We start from the raw sequence: 19,676 nt of genomic DNA, 5'->3' as shown, positions 1-19,676 counted from the left end.
GTCCGGAATACTTGAAATTGACCCATTTTTGGTCACCCCAGGGCTGCTTCCATTCCTTGTTTGGGTGAGCATTATGGGCCCTTGAGCGAACGGTACTTAGACAGTTATGTAGAAAGAACTATTGGAGCATATCATCAACAGGTGAAAAACACATGATCTTCACTTCCTAAATAGCCTCGCCATACCTTTCTACCAGGGGTTGGAGCATCCATCAAAGTTTTGAGAAGAAAACATGCATTATGACCTCACTGGGAAGAGGCCTTGGAACGACTGCTAACACTGCCCTCGAAATAAAAATCTTCCTGGATTCACATGAGACACGCCAAGCTAGATCCAGATCAACACCTACATGATAGTGAGAAGGCTATCCATACGAGTGACCTCAAGTTGAGGATTTCCAGGCTCCAGAAGCAGATGACACCATGAAGTAGGCAGCTTTGTCCAAGATCTTGAATCAAGAATGTTGTCTTCATTTATCTTCCCTTGAAGCCTCTCTCCCAGACTTGGGAAGTTCTGTGACCTAGAAATTAAAAACAAAAACAAACCTCTTTTATTTATAGAAAGATTGGGTGGAGCTTGCTTGTCTTAATCTTGTCTCCCTCTGTCCCTCCACTATGGGCTCCCTTTCAAACTGTGTCTTGCTTCAGCTAACCGTTATTGCTTTTTCAACAATTCTAGCACAATCCCAGTACCCACTCCCACCCCTCTTCCAAACCCTGGCCACCTTAGCTAATTTATCTGACTGCTGGTTATGTCAACACCTAGATAACGCACAAGAACCTGAGTTAGTTTTTGTTCCTGCCCATGTAAGCACCTGGTGGACCCATTCTGGACAGTGGATGCATAAAAGGGAATGGTATCCACAAACAAGAGGACACAATCCCTCTACTTCCTCCTATGGTAGAGTACTTTGGCATTGGGAAACTTCTGCGGAAGCTCAAGGTCTATCATTAACTCAGGTGAGCCTTTTGGAGGGAAATTTTTCTGTTTGCATTGAAAACAAAAATGGCACTGGACCCTTCCTAGGTGACGTACCAAAACAATACTGTAATCAAACAGTATGGTTTGATTTCCACAGATGGCACCTTCAGACCTTCTATAGATGTTGCAAATGAGTCCAAGACTGATTATTATGATGCAAATGTTTGCCTAGTCACTGGACAATATTCCTGGTTTGCAGGCCACACGACCAGGACCTGGAACAGCTCACCTTTTCCCCTAGTCGGTCTGCCCAATACCCAAGACTACATATGGGTGGACCAAAATTCTGGAATGACCTGGTTAGGTAATGACACCTATCTCTATAGCTGCCAGAATCAAACCAAAGGTCTTCTATACCAGATATTTCGCAACTTGTTTTGTTCTTATAGGCTGACAGAGGCACATGGTAAATGGAGATGTGCAGATGCCAACATAACTAATGACAAAGGTCATGGTGGACACCCGATGCCAGCCTGGTGGGTCACACGTTCCACTCTGACCTTGTCCGTGAACAACTCTGGTCTTTTTATCTTATGTGGTAATAAAGTATACAAGGAGTTCCCACCTAACTGGTCAGGGCGATGTGGACTCGGATACCTGGCACCTTCCGTCAGCCAGTATCCCGCTTTCAATGGTAGCCAAATTACAGATGTGGGCTCCTTAATACATAAAGTAGCACCACACAGACGTACCCAACGAGACGTCATAGACCATCCACCTGTTTATCACAACCCCAATTCGTTAAGGGCCCTTTTTTCAAGATTGGGAACTTCTGATCTAGAAGAAGCAATTCTAAACATTTCCAAAGCCACCGAACAAGGATTGGCTGCCACGGTGCAGACCTCAGAGGCGCGCCAGTCAAGAGTTAGCAGCTTACTCTCTGCCCTCCAAAATCACCATCTGGATCTACCGGCTGCTCAACAAGGAAGACCGTGTTCGGTCGTTGGCAACCAGTGCTGCCTGTATGTAAACAAGTCAAAAGAAGTGAGGTTTCTTTTGAACAGTGTGAAGGAACGGATCGACAGTCGACGTCGAATGAGGGAATTAGCCTTTCATTGGACTGACCTCGTCTCAGGAGTGAGAGACTGGTTCAGTGGACATTGGGGCCACATGTTTGGATTTGTTCTGCTCGGCTTCATCATTGTTCTCATCTGTGTTGCCGTTCGCAGATCTCTCACCTCCCGAGTTCCTGCCCAAGTGTCCTCTTCACAGCACTACACGGGGCTCCTTGCCTGTGGAACTTCATGTGAGGTTTCAAACAAGGAAACCAGGGGACCAACCCCACCGGAAGGGCATAAAGACTCCTTTGCACTGACAGCATCTGAACAAACAGCAGCTGCAGAAGGAGGCCTACTTCAGACTTCTCTTTGATGAGTAAAGCAGGCCTTTCTGAGAATTCAGCTGTCCTAACCCTCTCTCCAGGGAGCCTTGTGTAAGGGAGGAGCCTGACTTGGTATCTGGGCATCCGAAGAATTGTGTAAATAAGTCCTAACTGCACCTTCCGTACTTTCCACTGAAGCCTTAATACCCACTCCCCATCCCATTAAGCTGGTATATAAAACCTTATCCCTGGCTATTCAGTGGCGGCCTTTTACATGCTTCCACATACATATATGATAAATGTTGCTCCTATCAATCTGTTAATTCATAGGCCCTCAACCATTTGAACCTGTATGTTTAATAACTGAAGACTTTCCCTTCAGGAGGAAGCTGTAAACCATTTAATAGCTGGGAGGATTTGATGTGCTCTCCTGATTGCCCGTGTACGTTTACTCTCCAGTCTAAAGGGGAGGTTTGTCTGGGGTGAATGGTAGCCATCTGATTTCCCATGGGCAGAGGCAGGGGATAGGATTGTAGAGACGGGGCAGCATTTACTGTATTGAACGCGTCATCTGCCCAGTCCTGTAGTGAGGTCCTTACATTTTTCTATAGAATCCTCTCCAGTTTGTAGGTGAATAAACTCAAAGGGTAGATGACATGTTAAAGATTACATTATTACGAAAAACAAGAACAAGGTGCACAACAGGGTATCTGGTGCACTGCTGTTCATAAAGCAGAGGAAATAAAGTATACATGTGTATATATGTAGATTTACTCAGTTTTGCAAATAGACCACTCAGGATACGTCAGAAGCTAATGAAAGTGATTACATACAAGAGGCATGGGCAGTGAGAGTCTCCCCCCCTTTTTTAAAAGTTGAATATAAACAAACTGATGAACATTTTAGCAAATTGACAACTTTTTCATAGAAAATAATTCTTACAAGTTATGCAAAATAAACCCAGTAATTCTGGGTACATCTTAGAAGTGGGTTTATTGTTCATAGTAGTGTTGTCAAAAGATTCAAGAAACAGCCTAGTCCAGTGAGACAGAGCGTAATGACAGTTCCCTCCCTGTGTGTGTTAAGCAAAATGTGGCTGAACTCTTGGCACTGAAACTAGAGAAACCACTGGAAGATAAGCATGCAGGGCTCAGCATCCATTGTGGTATGTGGATCATAAGGCAGATGACGGATGCAGGGTGCTATGTTAGAGTGGCACGAGTGTTAAGCCGTCAAGGGAAAACATGGGGAAAAGAAATCTAGATTCATAGTAACCTCAATTTTCTTCTGTAAAATGGAATTAAACAGTAAGGGTGGGTAGGGCCAGTACTGCTTACTTACCTTTTTTGGCCATAAAAATGAGTCTGTTACTAATTTCATAATAGAAGGCTGATAGCCACTGGCCCTTGGATTCAGTGTTCATAGTCAGTGTTAAAGAGGTTTAAGACAAAACTAGATTATTTGTTTGCTTGTGTGCCTGCTGTCTGCTCCCTGCCAGAATGTCAGCTTCACAAAGACAGGTGTATTTGTGGAATCACAGTGAAGAGGGTTGTGGTGAGATGAAAGAATGCGTGCAAAGCCCTCACAGTTGACCATGGGCATTGCTTAACTAAATGTAAGATTGAGTTCACCTGTAGCCAATATGAGTCTGGCAGATTTGAACTTTTGCATTGACTTTTGTCAGGTGTAAATTTGAAAACTTTTGAATAAAGTTGATTATAAAAGTTGGAGTTCTTGTTCTGGCTTGCTTTGTTCCCTTCAAGTAGTCAGGTACATCCGAAACCTCATACGTACATGCAAATGTATTTATTGAACGCTTATTCCACAATGCCAATGACTAAGTGAAGGGAGAGTCTGGTCATTGGCATGATAGAAAATGTCTGTTGGAAAGATAGTCTTATCAAATAGCATGAATGGTTCTGAAATATGTTAAGCCCCACATTATTGGGTTAGAAGATAGGCTTTCCTGCTTCCATATTTAAAGTTTGTAGGGGATGGACAGTCCTAGAAAATAGTTTCAAGTTTACTAATGATGGACCCAAAGACATTTTTGATATGTGAAACTTACAGGGAAAATATCCATTATTCAGCCGAACACAATACATTGGTTGGGAAAAGAGTTCATTATTTATTAGCCAACTCAAAAGGCCCACCAGATGTTTTAGCAATTCACTGAATTATTTATCAACATTTACTGAGACTCAAAGATGCCACAAATCAAGAGCCATTGTAATCAATTCTTTTAGTATTAACACTAATCCTCCAAATGATTGTTACAGTGGTGAATGATTTCAATGTCTTAAATCTACAACTAGGACTAAGGTGGCTCTCCAAAAGACCTTGTTCTTAAGTGTTTTGTTTGCCAGTTGATACCATTTTAGAAGTTTTGGTAGCCTGAATTGAAAACATCAAAATTGAACTATTGTGCAAAATGCCCTGTTTCTTTTTAAAGTTGAACTGTCAAAATTGTAGCATTAACAGTAGATCATGCCGCTGCAATTATCACTGTGGCCTTTACGTGGTGGTTTTCTACTTCTGTTTATTAACTGAAATTCTACTGCAAGTAAGATTTATTTCAATCATTTTTATCAGTATGGACTCTTGGATACATACATTGTTCTTTGGTTGTAATGCAGGACTGTCATTTTTACTATTGCTCAAATTGTCCCAGCTATGTCCTCTGAGAGCTCTTTCAAGTTGGCTCCCGCATCCTTTTGACATATTCCTGTCCTTTGTTTTGTTTTCTGTTTCACACTTCCTTCCTGGAGCATCAAGATGCTCCAGCCTCACCTTATGGTTTTCCTGCCCAGCCTCAGGACCCATCATATTCCAAGGAACCATGGTTCCTTTTCCTGATAATGCTATTGAGAAACCAAAAGCAGGGTACAAGGTATGCTCATTGCCACTGCTGTTAGGGTGCCCACCCTTGATGGACAAAGCTAGAAAATCTGTGTCCATGAATCCATGTATATGCGTTGGTACCTATATTTCTGTTTCTAGACGTAAAATAAATTAGTTCATACTGATTTCTTCAACTCCTCTGTGATGTGGAGAACAAAGGCAAAAGAGATACAGAAAAAATTAAACTTCCTTATGACTTGCAGCCCATTGACAAGTACTTGGGACAGGCAGAGTGACCTTCCTCAAGGAGCTAAGCTGCCTCGATGTTAATACTTGGCTAGAGGAAAAAGGCAACTTTAGCTTGACATTAGCCCAACCTCCAGGATCATGTAAAAAAAAAAATCCCTTTAGAAACTTCCTTTAACTCTACCCACCCCACCAAGATATATGTTAGCGATCATCCTCCATGTACATGTATATGTATATGGCCCACTGATACACATCTGAAGGGTCTCATGACTAAGGTTTTGCTACAGTAATAAATTACCTTTTCCCAACAACACCCAGCCCCTCAAGGTCCTGGAAACCTTGCTTCCAAATTCCTTAGAGACTTATGCTATCCCTAACACCCTCCTAACTTAAAAGTGTATAATCAGCTACTCCTCACATCCCCAGTGCAGCTCTTTCTGCCCACAGGTCCTGTCCCCTTTAGGAAGACCAACTTTTTGCACCAAAGATGTCTCAAGAATTCTTTCTTGACCACTCACTCCTGAACCCCAGCTTTTCACGTCAGTCTATTTTTTTTTTCCGGAAACAATGAACTATTTTATCATATATGAAAATGTATACACACACACATACATATATATATGTATCATAAATGAATAGGTATATAGATAACCTCTTTAAAAGTTGATCCATCATTGGGATCTAGATAATCTAAGTACAAAATGAAAGTGATCAAGAAAACCACTTAAATTACTTAAAGGAAATGAAGTCAGTTCCTCACTCAATTCTGTGTTACACAGATGGAAGACTGGGGAACAAATACTTTTTATTGTGATGATTACATTGTGACTTTATAGAAGATAGAGTATTTAAATGTAGCAGTCTTAACCAGCACTCCTGCAAAGGAATATTTCAGGAGGAACAGTTGCATTATTACCTTGCAACAATTTTGTAGAATGTAACTTTCAAACCAAGAGATCTGCAAAAATCAAAGATTAAGAGGATGTCCATTGAGCATTAAAAAAAATTATAGCACAACGTAATAACAACTGTGGGAAAACATGTATAATAAAAATAATTGTTGGGGCGCCTGGGTGGCTCAGTCAGTTGGGTGGCCGACCACAGCTGAGGTCATGATCTTGCAGTCTGTGAGTTTGAGCCCCGCGTCAGGCTCTGTCCTGAGTGGTCAGAGCCTGGAGCCTGCTCCCGATTCTGTGTCTCCCTCTCTCTCTGCCCCTTCCCTGCTTGCTCTCTGCCTCTCTCTCCCTCAAAAATAATAAACAATGAAAAAATTAAAAAAAATAATTGTTAAGGAAAATGTGGATGATTTTCTCAATTTTCCAAAATTTCCAAATTTTTCCAAATATTATTATATTTTCAAAATAATCTATTTTTGAAGGAGATCCTTGTGGTGACATAATTCCGTGTCTTGCTTGTGACGGTGGTTACATGAATCTACCTACACATGACAAAACACATAAAACCATGGAACACTGTCATGCATATACCAATGTTAATTTTCTTTTTTCTAATTTTTTTTTAATATTTATTTTTAAGAGAGTGAGCATGCGAGCCACAAGTGGGGGAGAGGCAGAGAGAAAGGGAGACACAGAACCTGAGGCAGGCTCCAGGCTCTGAGCTGTCAGCACAGAGTCTGACTGGGGGCTCCAACACATGAACTGTGAGATCATGACCTGAGCAGAAGTCAGATACTCAACAGACCAAGCCACCCAGGCGCCCCCCAATGTTAATTTCCTGGTTTTGATATTATAGTTTTGCTACTGGGGGAATGTGGGTGAATATTTTTGCAACTTTCTGTGAATCTATAATTCAGAGTAAAAAGCTGGGCTTTTTTTTTTTTTCCAGAGTAAACGCTTGAACGAGAATTTTGAAACGATCCTTTTGTCCTTTCGTAATCCTGTATGTTTTCTTCATCAAATTCAGCAATTTCCTAATTATCTGCTTATTTACTCATCCATTCATTCAACAAACGGTAGTTGAGTATGTGCTAGCCATTGTTTTAGGTCCAGAACACACGGCAGTGAACAAAACAGACTTAAGGCTCACATTCGATCAAGAGAAGAAAAACAAACAAACAAATCACACTTCAAAAAAGTAAAAATAAAAACAGAGTGATGTGATTATGAGTAGTTGGCAGGCTACCTTATACCCAGCAGAGCAATTAAGTGAAATCTGCGACAAGCTAGTCTTTCAGTTATATGGGGATCTTTGCATACCTTTGCTGGGGATTCAGTTTCCTTACTATAAGATGGGAATGATAATAAAAATAAAATCCAGCTTCTCGCCGAATGCCGCCAGCACAGCATTTCATGGAGATTGGCCAGGGTGGCCTACGTCTCCCTTGGGCCTCACACTGGGAAGCTGTTCATGATCGTAGATGTTATTGACCAGAACAGGGCTTTGGCTGATGGACCTTTGTGTCAGGTGAGGAGACAGGCTGTGCCTTTCAAGTGCATGCCGCTCACTGACTCTGTCGTCAAGTTCCCTCACAGTGCCTGCCAGAAGTATGTCTGACAAGCCTGGCAGAAGGCAGATACCAAACAGGGGCAGCCACGAGATGGGCCAAGAAAATTGAAACCAGAGAAAGGAAAGCCGGGATGACAGATTCTGATCATTACAAAGTCATGAAGGCAAAGAAAATGAGGAGCAGAATAGCCAAGCTTGAAGTTAGGAAGCTACAAAAAGCAACTCTCCTGAAAGCTTCTCCCCAAAAAAGCAGTTGCTGCTAAGGGTGCGGCTTCAGCAGCTGCTGCAAGGGTGCCAGCAAAAAAAGATGGCTGCTGTGGGCAAGAAGGTTCCAGCCTAGAATGTTCCTGTCCTGAACGCTGCAGGCCAGAAGGCAGTGCCTCCAAAGGCTCTGAAGGGTCAGAAAGCACCTGTTCCGAAGGCATCTGGCAAGAAAGCATACAAGCATAAGAGGCTATTATAAATAATAATAAACGCTCTTTTTGACAAATAATAAACTATCTCACTGGGTTTTTGTGAGATAGTATGAGCTTTGCACACAAAGTGTCAGAAAATGCCTGACATATAGAAGAATAATTTATAAATGTTAGTTTCATTATTACTTTAAGCTGGGGTCTCAGATAAGGTTTTGTGGAGGAAGAAAAATTTAAGCTGAGGTCCAAAGGACAAAAAGGATCCAGCCTTATGGAGATGGGGGCCAGGAAGAGTATTCCAGGCAGAGGAAACAGCTGGTATAAAGATTCAAGTGGGACAGTTCAGCCACTGAAACTAGGTAGGAGAAGGTAGAGTGGTCATGTGCTGTGTCAGCCTGACTAGGGGTTGTGACTTTTATTTAAGTGCTTCAGAAAAGCAATGATCCTTTAAAAAGGATCGCTCAGGGGGCACCTGGGTGGCCTAGTCAGTTGAGCACCCGACTTCAGCTCAGGTCATGATCTCAGGGTTTGTGAGTTCGAGCCCCGCGTCAGGCTCTCTGCTGTCGGCGCAGAGCCGGCTTTGGATCCTCTGTCTCCCTCTCTCTCTCCGCCTCTCCCCCACTGGTGCACGCACTCTGTCTCAAAAATAAATAGACATTTAAAAAGTAACAAAATAAAAAAAATTAAAAGGATCACCCAGCCTGTCTTGCCGAGAAAGGAGGCAGCAGAGACACCAGCTGGAGGAAGGGTTATTTCAGAGGCCAAGGTAAGAGATTCTATAGCCAGGATTGTAGAAGTGGAGATAAAGAGAAGTGAGGGATTAACTTTGTGTCAAACTTGATTTTCAAACCTCCCGTTCTGCTATTGTGCTTTTCTTTTTCCATTTTATAGATACTTAAAGTTGTAATAGATATTCAGATATTCCAGCCCTTTCTGTTGAGTTCTTCAAAGCAGAGAGAAATGGACTTTTCTTCCACAGATGTGTTTCAAAAATTGTCTACTAAGAATTCTCCATAAATTTAAGCTTTTATATTTAATTTCTTACCTATAGACTATTTGTTTTCAAATTTTGAATCAGTTATCAAAATATATTCATTAGTTTTCCTTACCTTTGTGATTTTGAAAAATCTTATACAACCAGGTTTTCTGTTTCTCTTTTAAATTGGAGCTGTGATGGGGCACCTGGGTGGCTCAGTCCATTAAGTGTCTGACTTCAGCTCAGGTCATGATCTCGTGGTCCGTGGGTTCGAGCCCCGCGTCAGGCTCTGTGCTGAGCGCTCAGAGCCTTGAACCTGCTTTGGATTCTGGGTCTCCTTCTCTCTCTGCCCCTCCTCCATTTGCTCTCTTTCTCTCTCTCTCTCTCTCTCTCTCAAAAGTAAATGAACATTAAAAATAATATTACAAAAATAAGTAAGTAAATAAATAAATAAATAAACTTTAAAAAAGTTTAAATTGGAGTTGCATCTCTTTCTGGATTCTTTTTCACTGAAGCAGACTTCTGCTATACCACTGCTATTCTGAAATGGCTCCATAATAGGTTGTAAAAGCTGATAATAGCCCTCTGCTCCTCTGGGCATTCTTTTATATTCTAATCCATGTGAATTAAAAAATAAATTTTCGGGGCGCCTGGGTGGCTCAGTTGATTAAGCGTCCGACTTTGGCTCAGTTCATGATCTCGCGGTCCGTGAGTTCAAGCCCCACATCAGGCTCTGTGCTGACAGCTCACAGCCTGGAACCTGTTTCAGATTCTGTGTCTCCGTCTCTCTGACCCTCCCCCATTCATGCTCTGTCTCTCTCTGTCTCAAAAATAAATAAACGTTAAAAAAAATTTAATAAAAAAAAATAAATTTTTTAAAAAAATAAAAAAATAAATTTTCTCTTTATATTTAGCATTCTCTATATATTCAATTGGGCTTACAGGAAAATAAAAATTGCATAATTTATACACGTGTATGCAGTGATAAATTCAAGAGGGAAAACAGACATAAAAATATTTAGCATCAAGTTTCAGAACCTATTTCTTACATACCTGGTCATCCGATGTTTATTTATTTTCTGTCTCCCTCCATCCTTTATTCCTGTAAACTCACTCTATTTACGAATATGCTGTGTGGAGCACCTGGCGGCTCAGTTGGTTAAGCGTCGGACTTGAGCTCCATTCAGGTCATGATCTCGTGGCTCATGGGAACAATTCTGCCTCCCTCAAGCTCTGTGCTGACAGCACGCTGCCTGCTTGGGATTCTCCCTCTCCCTCTCTCTCTGCCCCTCCCCTGCTTGTGCTCCTGTTAGCGCTCTCGCCCTCTCTCAAAAAAAAAAAAAAAAAAGTTACAGGTCTCCATCTATTCAATTCCTTTTTCAAAAGACTCCCAGTAATAAAGTTAAAAGCTAACACTGAAAGGATACTTACTATGTAGCAGGGACTGTTTTAAGCACTCTATATTTTCAACTTGTAACTTTCCCAGCTCTGTGAGGTAGGCACTATTGTTATCTCAATGTTACAGATAGATAAACTAAATCACAGAGAGGTTAAGTAAATTCCCAGTTTCTACAGCCACTAAGGGTGGCAGCCTGATTTACAGGCCAATCTCTGAGGCACTCCCCAATATGGTTTATAACTACACGAATATATACTACATCTTTTGTTGTTTGAAGTATTTTATATTTTTGTGACTGTTATAGATTAGATCTCTTATTGGTCTCTTAGTGGTCATACAAGGATCCTATTGACTTTTATCTTTTTTTTATTGCCATTTACCTATTTTTATATCTCCAGGATATTTTCCAGCTGATTCCTTTGGATTTTCTAGGAATATCACCTACATCACATATGAATAATGGTGCTTTTCTCTTTTCATGTTTCATTATATTAACACGGAATTTCCAAAGCAATATTGAATCATTGTGTCAGTGGGAATACACCTTGAGTCCTGAAGTTAAAGAGGATGTGTCTAGGGTTTCATTATTAGATCAAATTGCGTGTTTTTAAAACATATTTGAATATATTCATCTTGTCTCTGATAAGAGCAAACATTCCTTTAATGATGATAGGTAGATCTGAGATTTCCCTCCCATTCAGACTTAAATTATATTGTTAATGAATTAATTAATTATTAATTGAAAGTAGGCTCCACGCCCAACGTGGGGGTTGAACTCATAACCCTGAGATCAAGAGTTGCGTGCTCTACTGACTGAGCCAGCCAGGCGCCCTTCACACTTAAATTACAAAGTGAAGTGCTTTGGCTTAGCAGATCTTGAAAATACAAAAATGGAGTTAATTCAGCTAAATTGGATTTGAAGGTCTAGGAATGCCTAAGTATGATTTAGAGATTATAGGGAAGGGAAACGAGCTTGAGGTGAAACCGTGTTTACCAATATACTGTTCAGGGCACTAGTTCTCAAGCTTGACTGCTCATTAGAATCAACTGGTAAGATTTACACAAGATGCTGATTCCTGGGTCCCATTTCCAGGTAATCTGATATCAGTCTGGAGTGCAGTATGGGCATTGGGAATTTTGTTTTTTAATTTTTTTTTTTTTTTTTACATTTATTCATTTTTGAGAGACAGAGAGAGACAGAGCACAAGCAGGGGAGGGGCAGAGAGAGAGGGAGACACAGAATCTGAAGCGGGCTCCAGGCTCCGAGCTGTCTGCGCAGAGCCCGACGCGGGGCTCAAACTCACAAACTGCGAGATCATGACCTGAGCCGAAGTCGGATGCACAACCGACTGAGAATGGGGAATTTTTTAAAACATCCCAGGTGCTTCTAATGGGTGGCCAAGTTTATAACCACGAATTTAGGGGAGACTTTAAACCTGTTTCTCCCACTGTGCAATTTCTGGTTATTAGGGTTTTGTAGGCTCCTACTAAAACACATCAGTGTGTACGCCAATTTTCATAGCAGTGTTATTCACAATAGCGAGAAGATGGAAACAACCCAGTGTCCACTGATGGATGTGAATGGATGAAGAAAATGTGGTGTGTACATCCTGCGGGAGATTATTCAACATTAAAAAGGAATAAAAGTCTGCTAGATACTACCACATGTATGGACCCGGAAGACATCATGCTGAGTGAAATAAGTCAGAGGACAAGTACTGTAGGATTCCACTTGTATGAAGTTCCTAGAATAGATCCATAGAGACGGAAAGTAGAACAGAGATTACCAGGGGCTGGGAGGAGAGTGGATGGGGAGTTATTCTTTAACGGGTTCAGAGTTTCAGCTTGGGAAGATGAAAAATTTCTGGGAGCGGATAGTAATGATGGTTGGACAACATTGTGAAAGTTCCTAATGCCACTGAATGATACGCTGAAAATGGTAAAAAGTGGTAAAATTTTGTTATGTATATATTCCAACAATAAAATAATTGAAGCAGAAAGAGTTGCCAGTGGTGGGATATGAGCCACCTTTTCCAGCTAGGTTTAGAGTGTTAATGTTAAGGAGTATAATTCAAGGTGGTTTAGTAATTGGCTTAATAGAGTTTGTCTGGTGGTACTTCCCCACCCCGCCCCCCACCCTCCACACACACCATTTTCAAAGAAGTTTGCCCCTTACTTTCTTAACAGTTGGCTGTCATAAAACCTTCCCACGCGTGCAGACAGGTGGAGGCATGATGCTGAAACCGGCAGCACAGCACTGGGTGGCCTATTGTGTGGGACCTTTTGAAGCAAAGACCAGAGGCTCCCGCCTGGACTGCACATGGACCAAACAAAACTGAGACATCAAAATCACCATTTTTATTAAGTGAGACGTTTATCAAGAGGGGTATCATTTGTATCTGACTTGATAATGCTTTTAGTGTTCCAAAGAGAAAGATGAATTGAATGGAAGCATCTCTGATTGCTGTCAATTTTCATGAGATAAACGAGGCCATTTAGAAATGGCCTCGACTGAAAGAAACGGATCACAATATCAGAGAAAGGCTCTGATTCACAGTAGTTGTGATGATGTGCTTCAACAGAAGATACGTGAGCTTTCTTGGCTTGGTTTTCCTATGCAAAAGAATTGTATCCCAAACCCATGTTGGATACAAGTAGCAAATCACTAATACTTAGAATTTCTAAATTTTGAAAGATGTGGTGTCTAGATCTATCATAGATACTTCCTCACCAAGCAGAGGATTCTAGAACTGCACTGTCCAGCAGCATGCTCCTGAAACGTGGCTAGTGCCACTGTGTGTATGAATTTCCTACAACTGCTGTAAGAAAATACCACACACGCAAGGGCTTAAAACAATGCATGTTTATTGTCTTACAGTTTGAAATCAGTTTCACGGGCTAACACTAAGCTGTCTGCAGGGCACACGTCTTTTGTTGGCTCTAGGGAAAAGGCCATTTCTTTGGCTTTTCCAGCTTCCAAAGCTTCCTTCCCTGCAGTCCTTCCTCCATCTTCAAAGCCAGCAGCATAGCCTCAGCTGGAGCGCTATTTTCTTCTGTTCGGCTGTCCAGTCGCTCTGTGTCTCCTTTTTATAAAGACACCTGTAATTACGTTTAGGGTCCACTCAGATCAGCCAGGATCATTTCTCCATCTCAAGATTTTTAGTTTAGCCACATCTGCAAAGTCCCTTTTACCACATAAAGTTCACAGGTTCTGGAGATTAGGATGTGGATATGTTTGGAAGCCATTATTCAACCTACCGTATTGAGAAACTGCACTTTGAATGGAACGAAATTTGATTTTATTGGCCATGTGGATAGTGGCTACCATATTGGACAGTACATTTCCAGACTCACAATAAGTTCTATAGACCCCACTGCTTTACAAGTCATCTAAAAGCCAATATCAGTTATAAAATAAATAAGTCACTGAGATGAAAAGTACAGCATAGGGATTATAGTCAATAATATTGTGATAATGTTGTGTGGTGACAGATGGTACATACACTTGCCATGGTGAGCACGGTGTAATGTATAGAATTGTTGAACCACTATGTTGTGCACCCCAAACTAATACAACATTGTATGTCAACTATACTTAAATAATTTTAAAAAAATGTTTCAAGCTACTCATGACTGAAATGGAAAAAAAAAAGGGGGGGCCAATCCCAGATGCTTCATTTCATAGCCATCTTGAGTTTATTGTTGGTCTGCTCTTCAAAAAAAAAAAAAATCTACATAAGTGTGTTCTTTAGAGATTTGGAACACATCATCCCATCGATAGAATGAGGAAAACTCTTAGTGATCCTTCACCATTGAGCAAAATTTAATGAGTATTTATGATGGGCCAGGCACCGACCTCCAAAAGTAGTTCACAGTCTACAACGTAACAGATCTACATTGTGATAGCAGGAAGCACTGGGAGCATGAGATCAGAAACTGACCCCAGGGAGGCCCAGGAAGGAATTCTGGAGGACGTGAAACCTAAGTAAAGAGATGGCCAAGCCAAGAAGGATAAGAAAGAACACAGGCAGAGAGAAAGGGGTGAGAAAACTACTACGAGGAGAGGAGGAAGCACGCCCAGAGGAGAGGTTAAGAGAGGGATCTGGGAGGGCAGTAGTGCTATATGACTGAATGTGTGGGGTCAGAAGGGGCAAGGCAGGAGAGAAGGAGGGGGCCAAATCTTGATGGGCCTGGTAGGTCATGATGAGGAGTTTGGACTTTATCCTGAGTGTCAGTTAGTATTGGCTTTAATGCAGATAAGACACAGCCAGTATGTGCCTAAAACAAGGCAGATGATTATAGACACCAAGGCTGGTGGGGATTGTGCTCCCTAAAGCACCTCGGGGGCTCAGATTCCTTCCACCTCATTTCTTTGCCATCCCTAGTGTATTTATTTATTAGGGCTGTCATAAAAAAGTACCACAAACTGGGTGGCTTAAACAACAGAAATTTATTGTCTCACAGTTCTGGTGGCCAGACACCCAGGATGAAGGGGCTGACAGGGTCAGTTTCTTCTGAGGACTATAAGGACGAATCTGTTCTAGGCCTCTCCCACAGCTTCCGGTGGATCTCTAGAAACCTTTGGCCTTCCTTGGTTTGTAGAGGCACCTCTGCTTTCATCTTCATGTTCATATAGTGTTCTCCCTGTGTGTGTATGTCTCTGTGTCCAAATTTCCCTTTTATATAAGTACACCAGTCATATTAGATTAGGATGATACTTCAGTACAACCTCATCTTAACCAATTTACATCTGCAATGACCCTGTAAGATCACATTCCAAATAAGGTCACGTTCTAAGATACTGGAGGTTAGGACTTCAACATATAAATATGGGGGGCAGGGGATGGACAGAATTCAACCCATAACACCTAGGATGTGGTCCTTATCCTTATGGTCCAAGATAGCACCAGAGACCCAGCCACTATGTTCAGAGGCAGAATCTCCTTTAAGGGCCCATCCTTGCGGGTCCTTTTTCCACATTGACTCAGAGATTTGCTCTGGAGGTACTAACAGATTCTGGTTCTGAGCGATCATTGGAGTGTTGTACTCCTAAAGAGGGCACTGACCATTTGTTAGCAATGCCTCTTCCTCAGACGTAGGGTCAGAGAATAGCTTGGCTGCAGAATGAAGACAGGGAGAGGAAATGTTACTTCTCAGATCATCCTAGAAGGAGTTCAGGAAGAAGAAGAGATTTCAGGACACAATTCACAAGACCAAGTTGCTGGGCAGTGTGGCTCATTTCCCACAGGTTGACTACATGTACATCCCCCTGCCTTTTGTAATGTCTGTTCTCCTATGGGTTGTGGTTATCATGTTTGTCTCCTTTACAAGACAAGGTGTTCCTTGAGAGGAAACAAAGCTCCTTTGAAGTCTGAAGGGTCTCACAGAGGTGGGAGAGAGGTTAGGGATTCAAAGCTTAAATCTCAGCTCTAGCACCTACTGGCTGCAGAAATTTGACCTCCCAAAACCTTAGCTTTATCGCCTGAAAAATGAGGTAACAGTATTTACCTTATAGTATTGTTATGATCATTAAAAATAACAAATGCAAGTGTGAGAGCTCTCATAGATGCTCAGTGGTAACTATTATCTATTATTCATCATAGTGTCTCTCCAGGGCCTCTCTCAGGGCACCTTGCAGAGTAGGTGCTCCATAAATACTCGTTGCCCCAGTGGAAATGTAGACTGCCAGTAAAGCCCTGTGCTATACTCAAGTCTGGAAATTGAAGACAAATTAAAATAACCATCACAGGAGGTACCTGGGGGGCTCAGTCAGTTCAGGGTCCAACTCTTGATTTCAGCTCAGGTCATGATCTCATGGGTCGTGAGTTCGAGCCCTGCAATTGAACTGTCAGCACAGAGCCTGCTTGGGATTCTCTCTCTCTCTCTCTCTCTCTCTCTCTCTCTCTCTCTCTCTGTCCCTCGCCTGCTCACACACACATTCTCTCTCTCTCTCTCTCTCTCTCTCTCTCTCTCTCTCTGTGTGTCTCTCAATAAATAAATAAACATTAAAAAAATAAAATAAAATAGCCATCACACTACTATAAAACAAAAGACATTAAAAAAGAAAGTTTTCAAATTCTTTTCATATGATTTGGGGCTACATATTTTATGGTGTCTCATCATAGGAAATGTCTCCCAAAGCATATTTTCATTGCTAAAAGTGCAAGGTCAAAAGAGCTGGGTGTCTTACCTACATGTGGGAAGATGTGTTTTGAATTTCTAAAATGCGATTATACACAGATATTTTTGAAGAGCAGTCCAGCAATAAACTCAAAATGGCCTGTCTGATACGGAGGATCTGGTATTGGGCTCTGGATGTCTTCCAAAGCAGTACTATCAACAGGACCTCCCATGGGGATGGAAACGTTCTGTATCTGTGCTGTCCAATTTGGTGGTCACTAGCTACATGGCTAGTTAGATCAAATTTAATTAAATCAAAATTTCAGTTCAGTGATGTACTATAAAGGGTCATTATACAGCAAAGAGTAATGAAGACTGGGTGGTCTTGATGCAAAGATAGACAAAGCAAATGGATCAAACACAATAGCAGTGCAAAATAAGTCTACACATGGCTACCTGATTTATGACACTGCAAGTGGGGAAAATGATCTTTTATTTTTTTTTTAATTTTTTTTAACGTTTATTTATTTTTGAGACAGAGAGAGACAGAGCATGAACGGGGGAGGGGCAGAGAGAGAGGGAGACACAGAATCCGAAAGAGGCTCCAGGCTCTGAGCGGTCAGCACAGAGCCCGACGCGGGGCTCGAACTCACGGACCGCGAGATCATGACCTGAGCCGAAGTCGGACGCCCAACCGACTGAGCCACCCAGGCGCCCCGAAAATGATCTTTTAAATTAACACGTTGGATTAATTGGATATCCACATGGAAAAAAAAGCATCTGGATCTACTTCTAAATCCCACCACTTACAACAGTCAATTCCAAATAGTTTACTGTTCTTAATGGGCAAATTAAAATAGTAAAATTTTTAGAAGAAAACACAGGAGAAATCTTAATGACCTGGAGTAAGCAAAGACTTCTTACATCAGAAACAGTCAACATAGAAATCAACAAACTGGAAGTTTACAATGAAGAACTTGTTTATTTCTCAAAAGACTTCATTTACTAAAAGAATGAAAAGAAACCCAGAATTGAAGAAGATATTTGCAACGCATATACCTGACAAAGGATGCATACAAGAAAACCGCTTACATATCAACAGACTGTGGTATATGTGTCCAATGGAATACCACTCAGCAATTAAATAGATTACTGACGTATGCAACAACATGGAATGAGAAATACAGTATGCTGAGTGAAAGCAGGCTTACACAGGAGTACACACTGTTCAATTCCAGGATTATGAAATTTTGAAACACATAAAGCTATATAGTGGAGAATAAATCAGAATGGAGGTTGTGCCCAGGAAAGTGGAAATGAAGATTGACTGGGAGGAGGCATAGAACTCAAGACTCACTGGCTCAAAACTCAGCAAATATACAATAAAGATTTGTGAATTTAATTTCACGTAAGTGATATACAGGCTAAAGTATTTAGAGGACATGTATTGCTATCTGCAATTTACTTTGAAATGCAACAACATTCAGATGGATAAAGGATAGAAATGTAATAAAGCATGTTTCATAAAATGTTATTCATAGAATCTATATGGCAGATTTATGTACGTTCACTGTAAAATTGTTTAAACTTTGCTAAGTATTTGAAATTTTTTGTAATCAAACGTTAGGAAAAATACAAATAAAAAAGACACTCAGCTGACAAAAATGAGTAAAATTTTAACAGACACTTCATAAAATTATAAACAACTAATAAACATATGTAAAGGTGCTCAACCTCCTTAATCATCAGGGAGATGCACATTAAACTCACATGAGACATGATTATCATCCACCAAAATTGCCAAAATGAAAAAAGATGAAAAATACCAAGTGTTGATGAGAATGTGGAAAAGATGGGACTGTCATATTTTGCTGATAGGAATGTAATTGGTGTACTTTGGAAAAGTTTAAAAATATCTAAATTTGAACACGGCACAACCTATGGCCCAACATTTCCATTTCTAGGTATATATCCAAGAGTAATGCATTCATCATGTTCATCAAAAGATTTCTATTACAATGTCCATAGCAGCAATATTTTTAATAGCGCCAAAATATACCCTATTCCAATGTCTATCAACAATTGGGCAAATTGTGATGTATTCACACAGTGAAATGCAATACAGCATCCTCATGAACAAACTATAAATGTAGTTAACGTATGGATGAACCTGATGAACATAAAAGTGAGTTAAAGAAACTAGACATAAAAGATTACATGCCATAATGGACCCCTTTGTATAATGTACAAACACAAGGTTGCTACTCTACTGACCACTTAAACAATTCTAAGGATAGTGGATAACTCTGAGCAGGGAAGGAAGTGGTTAGTGATTAGAAACACTTCTGGGATGCTGGTTACATTGTTTCTTGAGCTGGCTGCTAGTGTGATCTATTTGTGAAATTTTAGCAGGCTGCACATTTATGATTTGTGTACTTACCATAGATATGTCATATTTTGATAAAAAGCAGCTTCTGCCAGAACCTGTGGACAACACAGGGCCACAGAAGGATTGACATTTGAGAGACCTGAGAAGGATTTGAGACATGATTAGATTTGCATTAGAAAGTTTAATCCTCGGCTTTGTAGAGGATAGCAAGGAGAGGAGCTAAGGGGCTGTTTGTAGAAGTAATCCAGGCAAGCAAATACGAAGGCGTGAATTAAAGTAGGGCAATAGGGCTGACAAGGACAGTAATAGTACCTACTTCACCGGGGCTCTTCTGATGAGTTAATGGGAAGGCACAATGGGTTTAATTATTGTTCCAAGTCAAACAAACAAATCAATGCTCCTTGCATACCATGCAGAGCAAGATATAAGGTATTCGGATTAGAAAGCTTTAAGGGAAACATCTTAATTAGTCCATGCAACCTTGCCTTCTTTCAAGCACAGGTAAAATCACCTCCCTGCCT

The 19,676-nt window shown here is 41.0% G+C and overlaps 1 pseudogene; it reads left to right on the top strand.

The window, feature by feature from the left end:
- The first annotated feature begins 5,141 nt into the window (after window positions 1–5,141).
- On the top strand, window positions 5,142–8,321 carry LOC125922342 (60S ribosomal protein L14-like; annotated as a pseudogene).
- The last annotated feature ends 11,355 nt before the right edge of the window (window positions 8,322–19,676 follow it).

This window comes from Panthera uncia, chromosome B1 (assembly GCF_023721935.1).
Source record: "Panthera uncia isolate 11264 chromosome B1, Puncia_PCG_1.0, whole genome shotgun sequence".
Lineage (NCBI taxonomy): Eukaryota > Metazoa > Chordata > Mammalia > Carnivora > Felidae > Panthera > Panthera uncia.
The sequence above is the reverse complement of the archived record's forward strand: the minus strand, read 5'-3'. Positions and strand labels throughout refer to the sequence as shown.